Genomic DNA, 16,641 nt, shown 5'->3' on the forward strand with positions numbered 1-16,641 from the left:
CCCTGCTAAAAGTCAGGTTAATCAGAACTCCTCACTTTCCACATCTGTTACCCTGGCTACCTGAGCAAGTTCCTCATCCTCCACACCTCCCAGGTGATGTCTGATCACTCTGGCCTGTCCTCAACAAGAATCCTGTTAGGTCAGCTTAGCCAGAATCTCCCTCCCTTAGCCAGATGTCTCCTAATTTTCCTTTCACTGACCACGCTCTACCCTGCTCCTTAGCTATAAACACCCGCTGGCTTATGCTGTATTTGGCATTGAGCCCAATCTCTCTCCCCCACTGTAATATCTCATTACAGAGGTTCCTATACATATTGCAATGATCCTGAATAAAATCTGCCTTACTATCTTTAACAAGTGTCATTGAAAACGTTTTTCTTCAACAAGTTTATGAAATACATATATACATACATATAATTGATATATCTATTTTAAAATTATTCCATGTTAAGAATTAAGAATATTATCTTGCCCATTCTGAAAAAGAATAATAGATCAAATGAGTCATTAATTTAATGACAAATATCAATTAAGCACCTTCTATAATGAGGCACTGTACTGAGTTTATTAACAAAGATTCATCAATTAATGAAACTAATAAAGAGCTCTTTGAAGCAATATTCCTCATAGAATGTTTTATTTGACCACCTGTAATTCTTCATGAAAATATATATGAAAAGTCACATAATACACCTACTATGTATATACTTCAGTTTTAGATTCTCAAGAATACAGGTGATTCAAAGGTGTACTAAAGGTTCAGAAACACTATGGTAACTTTGAAAACTCAGAGAAGCTGATTCATAAAATAAAAGAATGACTCTAGTTATCTACATTAGAACATCATCCTCGTGATTGTAATACAAGTAATCAATAGAATACACTTGATTATTTAGATTTTTTAATTTACTTTTAAGTAATCTCTACACCCAACATGGGGCTCAAACTCAAAACCCCAAGATGAAGTCATATGCTCTACCAACTGAGGCAGCCAGGCGCCCCTACAGAGCAACTTTTAAACTTTCCTTTTGGACCAAGGTCTAGGCCTTTGAGGATTCAAGCAGCCCTGGAAGGCCTGTGAACAGCAGATTCCAAAGGTCCAGAGATCTAGCCCTTCCTTCTCAGACACAATGTCAAATACATAAAATCTCCTGTCATGTTACATTTTATATTTTGAAATAAGGAAACATTCAAATACTCTTAAGGCATTTACTTATTAAAATGTTCTCTGCTAAGATTTCACATTAGCTTAAAATTCAGATCAGTCTTTATCTTTCTGTAGTGAGCTCTCCACCTCAGTGTATTACATAAAAACACCTTCTCCAGCAATCAGTGTTACCAGCCACCACCCAGTGAGCCCCATGGTCAGCCTCTTTGTTCCCTAGGTGAACCAACTAGAATTTAATACTGCTCTGCTACAAAAGTCCTAACTCAAACTCATTGGAAAAGGAGTAAAACTTCTGCAAAGTGCACTTTAAGAAGAGGTACATTTTTGCTTATGAAAAGAAACCCGTGAGTCCTCTAAGAATAATATAAGGGAGGTTTTATACTTAAGCACATGATTTGGAGTGAAGAATTCGCATGTTGCTCTGCTGGTCCAGGCTGTCGACACTCTTCTTGTTCCTCCTGTGGGCCCCCTTCATCAAGTATCACAAAGCCTTCGGCTCTGGCATACAGAATGTCCACCATCCTCTGCCATACAGAGTTGTTTTTGCCCTCGTTCTCCTGGCAAATCAATTCAATGTTCCTTAGTTTTCCAAAGTCAAAATCTCTCTTTCTTCAAGTCTTCAACAGTAAGTTTCAATACATTGACCTGCTGCATCAATTCACTGCTTCATCATCCCCGTTCATCATCCCCGTTGCCCATACCAAGTTTCTTTTGCACCACACCTGGGCCAGTCTTAGGGGTTGCAGTGGTTCTGTGTGCTGCAATGGGTCTCTGTGGAGCTGCACTGCTAGAGTCGAGAGGCTTCTTTGGTTTGTTCAGAGCTGGAGCAACAAGAGAGGGAGCAACTGTCCTTCCTTGACCTTGTCTGGCAGCTACAGGGTCATAGTCTTTTCCATCACAGTTTGCATCAGAAAACTTCTTGAACCATGGAAGGAATTCAAAATTGTCCTGAAACTTCCCTTTTACTAATTTGTCCACAGGAATTATTTTGTCAACACCCATTCTCTTAAAATCTGCTTGTAGCATTTTGAAGTTCTGGATGTATTCGTCTTCAAGGCAATGGAGCCAGGGAGCAGCATGTCCATAAACTGACAGTAGGCAGCCCCTGCACACAACTGCTCAACCTTTGTCAGATTCAGCTGCCGAGAGACTCATTGATCCAGGTCAGCAAGTCATGTCGACTCAGGTTGTGGCCAGTGACTGATGATGAGTATACGTTGGTTCACTGCCATCTTGAGCTCTCAAAAGGACCACATCCATTGCCCCTGACTGCTTCGGTTCAGTCTGGTTTAAACCGCCAGATCTTGTCTACCAACTCACGTGATGATCTCACACGCACTTCCCTTCCATTCCCCATTGCGCACCAACCTACCTGAAAGTGAGTGGCTTTAAAGATCAAAAGTTTATTAGCTAATCATTCTGTGGGGTAGCAACTTGGCTTGGGCTCTGATGCTCTCAGCTGGGCTCACTCTTGTACCTGCAGTCAGTTTCTAGTGCAGTAAAGGACTGGTTGGTTGTCCCTTAGGGCACATATATTTTCTGTGGGAGTTAATGGAGACTGGAGTTACTGAATACAGCTCTCCCGTGTGTGTAGCCTTAGTAGGATGTAATAACTGCGATAAAGATTGAATTGGGGATATACCCAATCTTTATTCTCTTAACCGCATACTTCATGCCAGTGCCTGTAGCCAAAGCCAAGAAGGGTCAAAGGGCAAGGATGCCCATGGAATGTCAGCCTCCCAGGGATAAAGAACAGGGTAAAGAAAGGTCATCTGTCTAGAATATGACAAACAGAGTAAACAGCATAGAACTTATTAGCTTGTTTACCATTATTTTAATGGTTATTGCAGAGATAAAAATTTGAATCTTGACTTATTCTGGTTGAAGTTAACCACAACTTTTGTGCTTTATTCCAGACAAAGCAAGAAACTTCAAGCACTTTAACTCTTTGCCTTTCCCAATTTCTGTGCACTCTTCTTATGGATTTTAATTGTGTATTTAAACTCATCAACACTTTATCATTATCACTGTTTTGATAGAAGCAATATTTATTTGGATTCACCAATATATTTAGCCTTAATTTCTGCCTGTATCTCCTAGCTATACCCTCACTGTTTAAAGAGCAATATTTGTTATTTTCTTTAACTCAGTTCTACTATGGTAAATTATTTCAAGTTTTGTGTATCTGTAAATGCCTTCTTTCATTTTCATTCTGAAATATTTTTTCTAGCTTTAAACTCCTAGCTTGACAGTTATTTTATTTCAGCACTTTAAAAATATAATTTGTCTTCTAGCTTTTATCATCGTTAAGAAAATAGATTTCAGTTCTATTGTTGTTCCTTTGATGGCATTATGTTGTTGTTGTTTTTCTCTAGGGGCATGTTAAAATTTCTTTTGTCTTTGCTTTTCTGCAATTTTACTCTATTGCATTACTATATAGATAAATTGTTTAAAATTCTACTTTGGAGTCAGGTTTTCTTTAACATATGGCTTATTGTCTTTATCAGTTTTGGAAATTTTCAGCCATTACCTCATCAAAATTTTGTCACCACATTCTTTCTCTTCTCCTTCTAAGACTCTATAAACATGTCCCATCACATCACATGTTCTCACCACACTGAAGGAGAAGGGATCATATAATGTGTCTATATCAGAAGGGGAATCTTGGAAGACATCTTGCAATTCTAGCTATCACAGAGAACAATATTCCTGATAGTTCTGGCGACATCATTACCTTCCATCCTGTGGTTTTAATAAGCTACTATTATGTTCAATACTAGTGACTTAACATCTGTATTTTTTTCTAGAAGAGAGAAGGATATCCTAATGGTAAAATTCCCTTTTAACGAGAGCTACTGCTACTAAATTAGGACAAAGATGGGGTAAATTAATATACTTTTGTAAGAAATCGTATATGGTAAGAAATGTAAGAAACTATTTTGGATAACAAGAGAAATGAAGCCTCTTCCATGTCACTAAATAAATTACAATTTCAGAACTGATAAAATTTTAAGCTATTATTTAGGTTCTGTATATTCAATATGTGGATAATACTAATTACTCTCTTACTTTCCCTATGCCTTACATTTGAGTATACTCAGTATAGAAAAAGTATATCAGGGGACACCTGGGTGGCTCAGTCGGTTAAACATCTGCCTTCAGCTCAGGTCATGGGTCTCAGCTCAAGTCCTGGGATTGAGTCACACATTGGGCTCCCTGCTCAGTGGGGAGCCTGCTTCTCCCTCTGCCTGCAGGTCCCCCTGCTGATGTGTTCTCTGTCTCTCTCTCTCTGACAAATAAATAAATAAATAAAATCTTTTTAAAAAAGAAAAAAAGAAAAAGTATATCAGGGAGAAAGGAAGGGTAGAGGAGATATTGAAATATGGTGACTTGATAGAAGCTTGTGTTAGAGTATTCCTTAAGGAAAAAAAGAAATTACAGAAAGAAATCAAATAATGTAAATATTTATTGGTTGTCTACTATTTGTCATAGTGTTTTTTTACTGCTTACTTTTGTAACTGACACAACTGTGACCATAAAATGGTCAACCAATATCACTCAGAACTTGCGCAACATCATTAAATATTATTCCTTGTCACCATCCATCAGAGCATCCATGAATCATCTGTATAGGAATCAAGTTATTTCTCTTTCTCACAGACAAAATAGACTAAAATCCATCCTATAACCTCTACTCACTAAAACCACAAGGCACTGATTATTCTCCCAGGTCTTGTACATAGAAGCCAACTCAATCTATTCATTAATTCCTGATCAGCAACAAATAAACATCAGTGCCATTTACAGCCATCTTTCTAAATGCTCTTTCATTTTTGCTTTGGTTTTGACCCCCTTCTAATTCAATCCAGTTTTACCTATCATCAACCAGCCTTTGTTTATTGTTCCCTGATTTTGTCTTCCTTTTCCTGTTGGGTTTGCATACTAATTGCAGTTTCCCAGACTTGACTTATGGTTCCTCAAGGCTTTTGTTTCAGAGTTTTTCTCTTCTCGTTCCTGGTAGCCACAAAATAGACCCTTCCAATAAATACTAATTTTAACTTTCTGTGGAATGATGCATTGTTTTAGGGAATAATTCTTTTATTTGCTCTGTTTGTGTTGAAATGGTCTCATGACTAGCTATATTTTAGAAACTCTTAAAATTTATATTAAGCAATACATTTAATTAGGGATTCGTTAAACAAATCTGTTTTTCAGAACTTTTAATTCATTTTTGTTAAGATAATTTTAAATGAAATAGAATCACAGTGATTATCCAGCACAAATGACAGTTCATCAATACAAATATGCCTATTATATGTTATAGATGTTTATATAAATATACATGTATAATGTTAACTTTCTCTTGTTTTTGTCTTTGTGTTTTTGTCTACCTAATAAAATGTTACACATATCATATCATGCTGATATTGCTCTTGCTTTTTAAGCTATTAAGAATTCCTTTGGCCACTGTTAGGTGGTATAATGATTGACCTTTAAATAGATATTTAATTTGGGGTTCTAATAACAGGTTTAGATGTAAAATATCATATTATGAAGACTTACAAGGTACAAAATAGGTATGGCATTCAGATTTTATAATAACCTTTCCTGAGGTTAAGGAAGTTAAGAAAAATTTTAATACTCAGTTTTTTTGTCTTTAAGATCTACTTTTATTTCAAGTGTATAAAGCAGCTATTATCCTTTCCATTTTATTACAGTATATAGCATACAGTAAAAGAATACAGTACAAGAGAAACAGGATCTTGTTGGTTATATACATATGAGTTGAATCTTATATGATAGAGACATTCAACATACACCCCCATTTCAATTTTTCTGTCTTGCAAATTAAATATCTCGTTTCAAATCACCTTACCCATTTCAGGTCATGAGTTCTGATTCACAATTACCAATCAGACCTCCTCTATGAACATAAAAAGTTGACATGTAAAGTAAATACCAATTCATGTATGAATATTATATCACTTATTAGAAAGTAATCCAGAATTCTTAGATTGTCTATATAACTAATTCATTTCAGAATATAGAACTAGAAAAATATTAACGTATTTCTGTGTTAGTATAGAATAACAGTAAGAAGAGAAGGATTATCTTAGACTGTCATTATTTCCCTTTGTAATTAATGACTGATAGAAACTTCACAATGCTTAAACATTTTACTGTTTGCTGTCTTTATGTAATAAGAGAAACATAGTTTCTAAGAACTAGTTCCCCCAAATTAAAAAATTATTACAACTTATAGCATATTTTGGTGGAAATATTGAAATTTGAGGGCAAAAATGTCTGAGTTCTTCTCTTAATTCTATGTCTATGATTTCAATCAAATCATTTTATGAACTTCCGTTCTTTCACATTTGTAAAATTATGTAATTATTTTTTACTTTACTAATTAACCTCATAAGCTTTGGGAATCAAATAAAATAATGTGTATAAAATTACTTTGTATACAATAAAATTCTAACAAATGTAGCTATAACTATTGTTAATATTATAAAAATTATACCACCTCTTAAGACATGTTAATAAGCCCTAATACAATATAGTTGTGAAAAACATAGTCATTAATAACAATTATTTTCTGGCTATTGAAGGAATCTATTATATGACCACTACTTACTATTTCCTAGATCATTTTAGTTATTATCTAAATCAATATTTAGATTTGTTTGGTAAACTATATTATATACATTTTAAGAGGAAAGAAATTGAGACCTAGACGAATAAGCAATTTGTGTAAGGAGCACAAATAATAACATCCAGAACCTACATTTAATTCTTGTTTTTGAATTGGAATTCTCTGAGTTTGAAGAGAAAAGCCTTGAGAAACTTCGGTCTCATTAATTTACTAATGGGAATGGAATAAACATGTCTTATGCAAACAATTGAAAGTAAATGTTAAGACTTTGAAATTCTGTTATAAATCAGGCATCATTCATATTTTATGAAACTCCATGTGTATACATTCTGTATATGTGAAGAATCATCAACTCTGCAAAATATGCCCTATTCAACAGGGAATCGCCATTTTAAAGGAATGGTACTGTTTCTCTGAACATGCAATCAAAATGTGTAAGTTAGCTTGGGGAAAGGCTACTTCAGGTCAAGAAATTCCAAAAGCCTCAAGCTAATTAGTATTTACTTGTTCTTCTAAGTGGTGCTGACAGGCACAATTTACTGTCTGCAAAAATGTAGAAAAAAACTAGTAAAGGAAGAAAATAAGATAAGCTATCAATACGTACTAGCCTCAATGTCAATAGTTTTCAACCCAACTTCTAAAAGGTGCATTTATAATAAGATATTTTGATATGTCTAATGGGCCCTGTCTAATATAAAGATGCCAGAAGTTTTTGCTTTTTTTTTTTTTGTCAAATCAAATAGTGTGTGCAAAATACATGTTTAAATTCTATCCCTTACCAAAATCTAAATCTATGCTTCACATAAATTCAGAGTCTCATTTTATCCTTGTATCAAACCCCATTTCTCCATCTCCATCTTTTAGTTGCCACATATGTGATCATCAGGGTAGATTGATTGTGACCAGGTTTATGGACGAATTCCTAGATGATTAAATGCAGGATGTACCTTGAGGAAATAACGAAACAAGATCAGATGGGGTGCAAGCCTTAGGAGAAGGTTATGGTAAAAGTTAGGGAGGAGGTGTGGAAACACTAATGATATCACAAGAGTCACAGATGAAATAAAGTTGTTGTTGAGCAAATTTCATATAAATAAAAATCATTTCTTTCTGAAGAGTCAAAATGTCCTGATTCAGGCATGTAGGTGGCTCAGTCAGTTGAGCATCTGCCTTTGGCTGGAGTCATGATCCCAGGGTTCTGGGATCAAACCCCACATTGGGCTCCTCACTCAGCAGAAAGCTTGCTTCTCTCTCTCCATCTGCTGCTCCCCCTGCTTGTGTGCTCGCTCTCTCTCTCTCTGTCAAATAAATAAATAAAATCTTAAAAAAAAAATCAAAATGTCCTGATGCTTGCATGACAGCAAGCATGTCAAGAAGGATTCAAAAGTTTTTTTGATAAAACAATATTTTTCTTAATTTTTAGTGAACAGTTTCAGGCTTACCTAAGGCTTACTGAGTTTCCTATCAAGTACCAAACATTTTCACATTTAATTACTGAAATCATCATAATGGCCCTAGAAAACTGGTATTAATAATTTCACTATGCAGATGAGAAGTAACATCAATTGCTTAAAGTAAGGCATTTTGAAAAGTGACTGAACCAGGGCACCTGGTCGTTCAGTCAGTTATGTGTCCAACTCTTGGTTTCGGCTCAGGCCATGATCTCAGAGTCATGGGATCGAGCCCCACATCAGGCTCCACAATCAGCACAGAGTCTGCTTGAGATTCTCTCCCTCTCCTTCTGCCAGGCCCCTGCTCAAATAAATAAATAAATAAATCTTTAAAAGAAAAATATGACTGAACCAAGACTACTTACTCAAAATCCAATATTTAAGTACCTCTAGCTGTGAAGACATTTCCTGTTATTATTGAAATGTCCCTACCAATGTTGATAGAAATTTGGATTTGACAGACCTAACAGACTCAGATGAGTTCTGCAGTTCTTTTACTCTATCTCATCAGCAAGATCACCCTGATAACATCAGTTTTCTAGTACCTCACATACATGTTGCTAGCAAAACTCATAAAATCACATAAAAGCATGCACACAACCTAAATTCTACTAACTTCATACTCAAATTCCAAGGTCCAGTCTAGTAATGCTTTAGTCACCTGGCTGTGGATTACCCATTTTGTAGATTTTCTGTTACATCATTACATCTCTGGCTAGTTTCAGTAATATTCTCTTCTCTTGGTGGGTTTAGTGTTTAGTGTTAAAAAAATCTCATCATAATGTTAACCTCGTTTTTTATCAACTGACCTTTCTTTTATTGAAGGTAACCCGGAGCAAGTTCTATAGCAAACATGGAGGTAAATTGACAATAAATCATGTTAAAGACATGAACTATGGATAGGAACTAAAATAGTGTTAATTCATAAAAACTTAAGTAGCAAGGGGGCTAGGGATTGTGTATTCTAAAGCAAAAATCCTCTTCGTGACCTTCCTGACAAGGGACCATTATAGGTTTTCTCTTTGAAGGATATCTTTTTTATTCCACAGTAGGATGAGGAAATTTCAAAAAGAATCTATTAACTGTGCTAGAGAGCTTGACTTCTAAAAGATACAATTCCAGCTCTCTAAATTCTATGCCGCTCCTGGCAGAAATGTGGCAAATATGGCTTTGTGGGTTTCTGTGAACAGCTTTTATTGAAGAGGTTAAGCCATTGTTCAACCATGACTCTAAATCCTCTCAAAATGAACACATGCTTTTGAATTGATCTTTAGTCAGTCATGTACCCTATCTTCTTCTACTTTAAAAAAAAATCCATGACCTTCCCTGGGTACATATCAACATAGAGTAATGTTTCTTTCATATATGATATTATACATTGTAAGAAAAGTATACATTCAAAACAGACTTTTAAATGTATGAGAACTAAGTCAACTTATTATCATAAAATTTCTATTCCTTTTAGCTTTAAAAATTTTATTTATATTTTATATACATTCAAATATGGGTTGGAAGGTAAAATAAAAATTATTTTATATAAGAATTGTACTTTCCATATTTTTCTTGTTTTATTATACAATAAAAATTATAAAGAGCATATACTTTTAGCAGAAAATGCAATTGAAATTTAACCACATTGTTTCCTGGGATGCAGATATGACCATGTCATCTACACTGGTGGACCAACCAATGCAGAGACTCTTGATAGGCACATGGAGGGGCATGGCTGAGTTACAACATCCTCAGCATGATAAAGGAGTGTTGTCTCTGAGAAAAGCAGAACTCTGCCTTTTAGAGTGGTTCAAATTCAACCTCTCAAGGTCTAACATGTGTCTTCTAGAGAAAGAGAGAGAGAGAGACCTGTGAATAGAAACTTAAAAGATGGTATTTTCAGGGGCACCTGGGTGGCTCAGTCATTAAGCATCTGGTTTTGGCTCAGGTCATGATCCCAGGGACCTGGGACGGGGCCCCACATCGGGCTCCCTGCTCAGCAGGAAGCCTGCTTCTCCCTCTCTCACTCCCTCTACTTGTTTTCCCTCTCTCGCTGTGTCTCTGTCAAATTAATAAAATCTTTTTTAAAAAAGATTATATTTTCAGGTACAATGCTATAAAATCCCCAGGTGTAAAATAATACTATTTTTAGTCTATTTTTTCAATAAAACAAGACAAAAATAAGAAATATGCTGTTTTTCCACATTGTCATATTTAGTGGACACTTTGAGGACTTTATTTCAGCAGCAGCATCTATTGAATCTGTTGTATCCCATGCAAGCTGAGAGATTAGTTTCATAAACTCACCTGGGTCACTCCTAAAGAATAATCAGAAATATTGTAGGAAATTTTGTACGGTGCCACATCAGTAAGGTCCTAAAGTAATAGGTGATGATTAGAAGCAAGAAATATGAGCTACTTATGCTACAGAAACTCAGGTTTTACTAAAGCCTGGTGTGGCCTATGTTACATATAAACATTACAAAGAACATTAGCCCTTATAAATTTTTCTTCCCCAAAGTCAGGTATTTTCCTGTGAACATCCCTTCAGTTGGTAAAATTATAAAATGACTTTTGCAAAGTGCTCTGAATTGGTCTTATACATATAGACTTAATAAATAATAGCTATTAATATACAACATGAGGAGTTTGCATGATATTTTTAAAAGTTTAAACAGTGGAATCTTTAGAAAGGTCACCATTGCAGGAATGAGGAATCTGGATAAAGAGAAAGCAAGACAAGCAATAGGAAAGTCAATTATGAGGGTATTCTAGTACTCAGGTAGAAAAAATAAGGAAATGTGTAGGTTCCGGGGAGAGTTTGCAAGGCAAATTCAAGAACCACTTGGGAAATCGAATCAATAGAACTTGTTGACAGTTATCGCACTGAACAACATTTGCCAGGGGCTGTCATGCATAATTTTCTCTCAAATTTCTCAGTCTAGCATGGAAAATATAAATACAGATAGTTATAAATATGTGACATTATGCAAAGAAGTCATGAGACATTATAGCAGACACTATAAATTCCATGCCTTTATCAGCTCAACCCACCTAAATCCATCTACAGCTATGGTCCAAAGTATCCAGCAGGCTGATAGCTTCATCTGATATCCTTTGCCTCAAGACTTTCCAGCACTTTGGGAGCTTACTTCACCTAACACTATAGGCTCGAGGTGGAAATGAGGAATTAACACACCAACACCAGAAGAAGCCTTAAACCAATAGGGACTGGTATTTGTAGTCCTGTTTTCCGTTGGGACCATTGTGATGGTCATAGAGAGTCTCAGAGTATCCCCATTGTTATTGCAGCCCTGTTTCCCACACTGGTAAAATGATTGACACATTCTTCTCCTTACTTCATTGTCTCACTTTCCCTACTCACTTGTGCTTCCTAAGACTACTTTCCAAATTAATAAGCTGCATTTGTCTCTGTTTCACCGTCCTTTTTACTTTGGTTGAGGGGTGAAAGGCTTACAAAGTAAGAGAGTTGGAATGAGAGGTGGCATTAGAAGACAGTCTTCAGAATGAGCTTTGGGAATTGTGTCACTTGATCAGATGTCAACAAGGACTACACTGTTGTGATATATGGGATGGTGACAACCCTTGGCATGGTGTTAACCTTTGGCGCGGTGTAGCTTCCCAAATGACTAAGATCCTCACCATGGTAGACAGGGATGAAGTACAGGTGGAAGCACACTGGCACATACCGATTCTCTAGCCCTTGAAAAATACAATACAATAAAAATGATGGTGGAGCTGACTGGTATTTTCTGGACAAGTCTTAACATGAAAAACAGGCAATAAGCTAGCCTCCTCTCGGGGAAGAAGATCACTGACGGTTACTTGGAAGAGATGAATATATGTTAAGCTGTTAAGTGGAACTGACAAAAACAAACATTTCAATACTATAAGTGAGAAGCATCACTGTGTTGGGGAAAACTATAAGCAATTCCGTGTAGGCTAGAGTGAAGGGGCTGGTGACAAATCTGGGCAAGGTGTCCAAGGCCAGGTCAAGGAGGCTTTTACGTGCCATTTTAAAAAGCTTGGATTTTATCCTATAGGTAATATGGAGTGATTCTTGAAGGCTTTCACAACTCTACCAAATACAGAAAATGATTTGACTATTTTTTCAAGAATAGAACATAACAAGTGCCATTATAGATGCACAGGAAAGCAGTTAATTTATTATATTTAATGCATGCTTAAGGATATTAGGGTTTACTCCTTACAGAAACCTATCTGAGAAAAGCTGAAGGTTTCATAATGGAGCTTACTACTGCCTTAGTTTTAAATATGCCACTCTTTACTTCAACTTGGATTCTCTGAAATTAATATCAAATTGAATGGGACAATGTACTTCTCATTCCCTCATGTTCAGAAAGAGGATCAAACAGGACTCTCTGAGACAAAATAGAATTCTTAACAAAAATATCTTAATTATGTCATGAACGATTACTGTACGGCCTGAAATAATGAGGAAGGAGTTCATCTCTGCTATTCCTTTTTAATTCTGCATCTAACCTTCAAAGCAACAACTCAATCACAAAACATAGTTTTATAAATTATGTTCAAATTTAGTACTTTAAAATAAAATTTTTGGTTGTGAATTGAAAGTTGGAATTTTGCTCCTTAAAATTATGCAATAAATGAGAAATTTGGTGTTCTCTTTGATTTCTGGTTTTCTAAGTGGCTATACAAATTGGTTAACCAAAAACTGAATAAGGAACAATAAGATGACATTGTTATCATTAAAAGAATTTTAATTTTAGATATGAATGTTGAATATAACTGTGACTAAATTTGCAACCTTTTTGGTGAATCAACAGCTGAATGCATGGTCTCTCTTATTCCATACTAGTTATTTAAAGCTTATGCTAAAATACTATGTTAAATAAATCAGTAGCTACGTGTAGAACAATAAAATTTATATTATACTTATTTATTTATCTTATTAATAACTCACTTTTAATTACATTTTTATAAACTAATAATAAGGAAATTATTGGATCCACACCAGAAACAAACTGTACATAAAACAGTATTATATTCAAAACTCTTTTTTTCTATGATTCCAGAGACTAAAGTAAAAAAAATAAATAAAACTTAAAGCTTCAATTGTTTCAAGCTGTATTAATCAGAATATGTTAGTTTCAGTGCCAGAGAAATTAACAATCAAAATCTCAATATCTTAAATCAACAAACCTTATTTTTTTCTTCTTTCATCTATACTAAATGTCTAATGCAAGAGAGTTAGACAATGGTTAGGGACAATGCTCTAAGTAGCTACCCATAAATCCAAATTGACTGAGGTTCAACAATATGACTGCCATTTTCTGCAACTCAGGAAGAGAGAATATGGGAAACTCGCAACTATTATCCTATAATCTATCCTAGAAATGACACCAGCTAATTTTTTTTACAGCCCATTGGCCAGAAATAGTCACACATTCCCACCATGTTGCAAGAAAGCTTAAAATTTTCATACTCCATGTACTTGGGAGAAGCACACTTGGATTCCTTGAAATTAATATCAAATTGAATGGGACAATATACTTTTCATTCCCTCATGTTCAAAAAGTTGATCAAACTAGACTACCAGAGATAAAATATCAGATATCTTAACAAAAATATCTTAAATATATCATGAAAGATTACTGTACATAAAAGATTACTGAAAATTTGGATAGTCATAAGCATTAGTTACATCTAATACATATGCTAAATTACTAACGACTATAATTCAATTATCAAATTTTAAAGTTGAAACCATAAATATCACATCATCAGCATTATAATGAACTAAGACAATTTGTTTAAATTGTATGCCTTGAAATGTTGTTGTATAATAAACTGATTTTCTTATTTACTGTCCACAGACTTCTTTCAAAGAGGTTCTCTTTGAACAAGTAGATATTAACACAACTAGCTTGAATTTATGTAGCCACTTATTGTCAAGAAGCTGCAAAACACATTTATTCAGATATGGTGAGTAATGCATGTGCTCACATTTTCCTTGGTATTAGCAAAAATATTCTGAATTGAAATATATGTCAAATCATTTTTACCATATATAGAGAAAATAAAGAAATATTTAGCTTCTCAAAATAAACGTAGTCTTTATAACTCAGCACCACTCAGTTCAACTACTTGCCCTCTCCATTTCATCTATCATTTAATATCCACTATTTTTTATAGTTTACATTTCTTAATTGATTATCTATTTAAGCAATACAGATGGAGTATGTTGCAAGATCTGTATATATAATAAGGTTATATGCCATAAATTAATTACACAGTACAACTTCTAACTATGACTTGATTTTCTAAAGCTTTCATTTCTCTTTATTCCTGATAGGCTGTGAAGAACACACAGAATGACAAATGGATTAAAGGTAAGGCACCCCAAATCAGTAGCAACTGTCATGTCTGATTGGTAGGATTAAAATATTTATTACTCTTGGAGAGGTTTTTCTGTGTTTCACTTTTTATCATTCATTCCCATTAAAATCTTGGTAACCATAACACATAGTAAAAAAACAGCCCAAATGTAAAGCCATCAGAATTTCTAAGTTAAAAAATATTTTTTAAAGAAAAAACTGTATCTGCAGATAAACTTTCTGTGTTTGAATGCACTCAACCATTTATTAATTATATCAACTTTGGGAAATTATAATTTTCCACCTCTTGATTGTGTCCCCTTGAAGTATATTGATAAATATGCTAGTTGTCCAACAATATGTATTTTTTCCATAGAGAAATTTTTTTTAGGATATATGATCTTCCAAAATAAAGACTACATTTCTTATTTTTTTCTTTCCTTTGTATTTATACATGTGGCTGGGTTATAACAAATGAAAGCTGTCATATATTTCTGGGTATATCTGGTTCACCCCCTTTTGACTTCTTCTTCCTCATCCTTATCTTCCTACCCTCCCTTCCCAACCTCAACCACACCACACCACCGTCCCACCCCCTCACCGTGGAACAGTCAGTTGGAAGGAGCCTGAGTTTATGAAGACCTTATGGATTCCTCAGTTATGAAAGAAATAAGCAGCTCTCTGCCTTAAGCTACTGTTACTTTTAGTTTCCTGTAAATTTTAGCTGCACACAATCTTTTTTTTTTTTTTTTTTAAAGATTTTATTTATTTGACAGAGAGAGACACAGCGAGAGCAGGAACACAAGCAAGGGGAGTGGGAGAGGGAGAAGCAGGCTTCCCGCTGAGCAGGGAGCCCGATGTGGGACTCGATCCCGGAACCCCGGGATCATGACCTGAGCCGAAGGCAGACGCTTAACGACTGAGCCACCCAGGCGCCCAGCTGCACACAATCTTAACTTGGTATATAATACCTCAAAGAATTATTGTGGGAATTAACTAATATTTGTTGTTTGCTTAGCATGCTGCCTTTTATTTCGTAAATGTTCAGTTAAATGTTGCCTCTTTTAATAGTTATTTAAAACTATTTATGTGAGTCCAAGAAAAGAGGTCAATTTAAGAAATATTTATTGACAAACCTCTCTTTCTAAGCCTTGCAATAAAGGACAGAAAGCCAAGCTTCTACTATTATTGGTTGGGAGTAAATACTAAAATAATTATAAGACAACAAAAACTTATGCAACTTTCCACAATTCAGTTATAAACTTGGTTTTGTATGCATTAAAAGGAGTTTTAGGCAATCATTGTTTCACAGACAATTCATATGTAAATTTAAAAATCTAGAACAAACTTCGTAGACCAACCCCCTGCAATCACTTTTTACAACAAAAGACTTCATCAGATGTATTTACCTCTTTGATTGATTATAGAACTTGACATTTTAATATACCTTCTTCTGATCCTCAATTTTAGACCAATAATAAACTGTTAAACTAGCTGTTGACTTTTAAATTCAAATTCAAGCATTAAAGATTCTCCTTCAAACAAAAGCTATAACACTATATTTAAACCAAGTGTTTTTCTTCTGAAAGATTGATTTCAAAAGATGAAATTGTTCTTCATATATTAGTCACAGATCTGTTTGTAACAGTATATTATATTAACCCCTATAGTTCAAGATTTCAAATTTTAAATATTTGCTGAATTTTCCCATATAACAGATTTTTTTCATGGTTTTGTACTTTTTGAGTCCCTATTGCCAACCCAAGTAAGAGAATGTAGTTTGGACACTGCTTTTGTTTATATTTAGTATTATGCTCTATTTATAGTAAGTGCTCAGTATTTATTTTATTATAGGACCATCAGTTTCTTTAAAAATAAAGCACAGCCAGCCAAACTTTACTCTTAATTAAAATTCCAAATTTATGATATTCAAGTCAGTGAATATATAAATCTTTTAAGGTAATGGGCCAAGGCAAACAAAATGATCAGATTAGG

General features: G+C 34.7%; 1 pseudogene; it reads right to left on the reverse strand.

The window, feature by feature from the left end:
* Nucleotides 1–1,521: 1,521 nt before the first annotated feature.
* On the reverse strand, nucleotides 1,522–2,390 carry LOC116633646 (annotated as a pseudogene).
* Nucleotides 2,391–16,641: the final 14,251 nt, after the last annotated feature.

Source organism: Phoca vitulina, unplaced genomic scaffold (genome assembly GCF_004348235.1).
Source record: "Phoca vitulina isolate PV1807 unplaced genomic scaffold, GSC_HSeal_1.0 scaffold8, whole genome shotgun sequence".
Classification (NCBI taxonomy): Eukaryota; Metazoa; Chordata; class Mammalia; order Carnivora; family Phocidae; genus Phoca; species Phoca vitulina.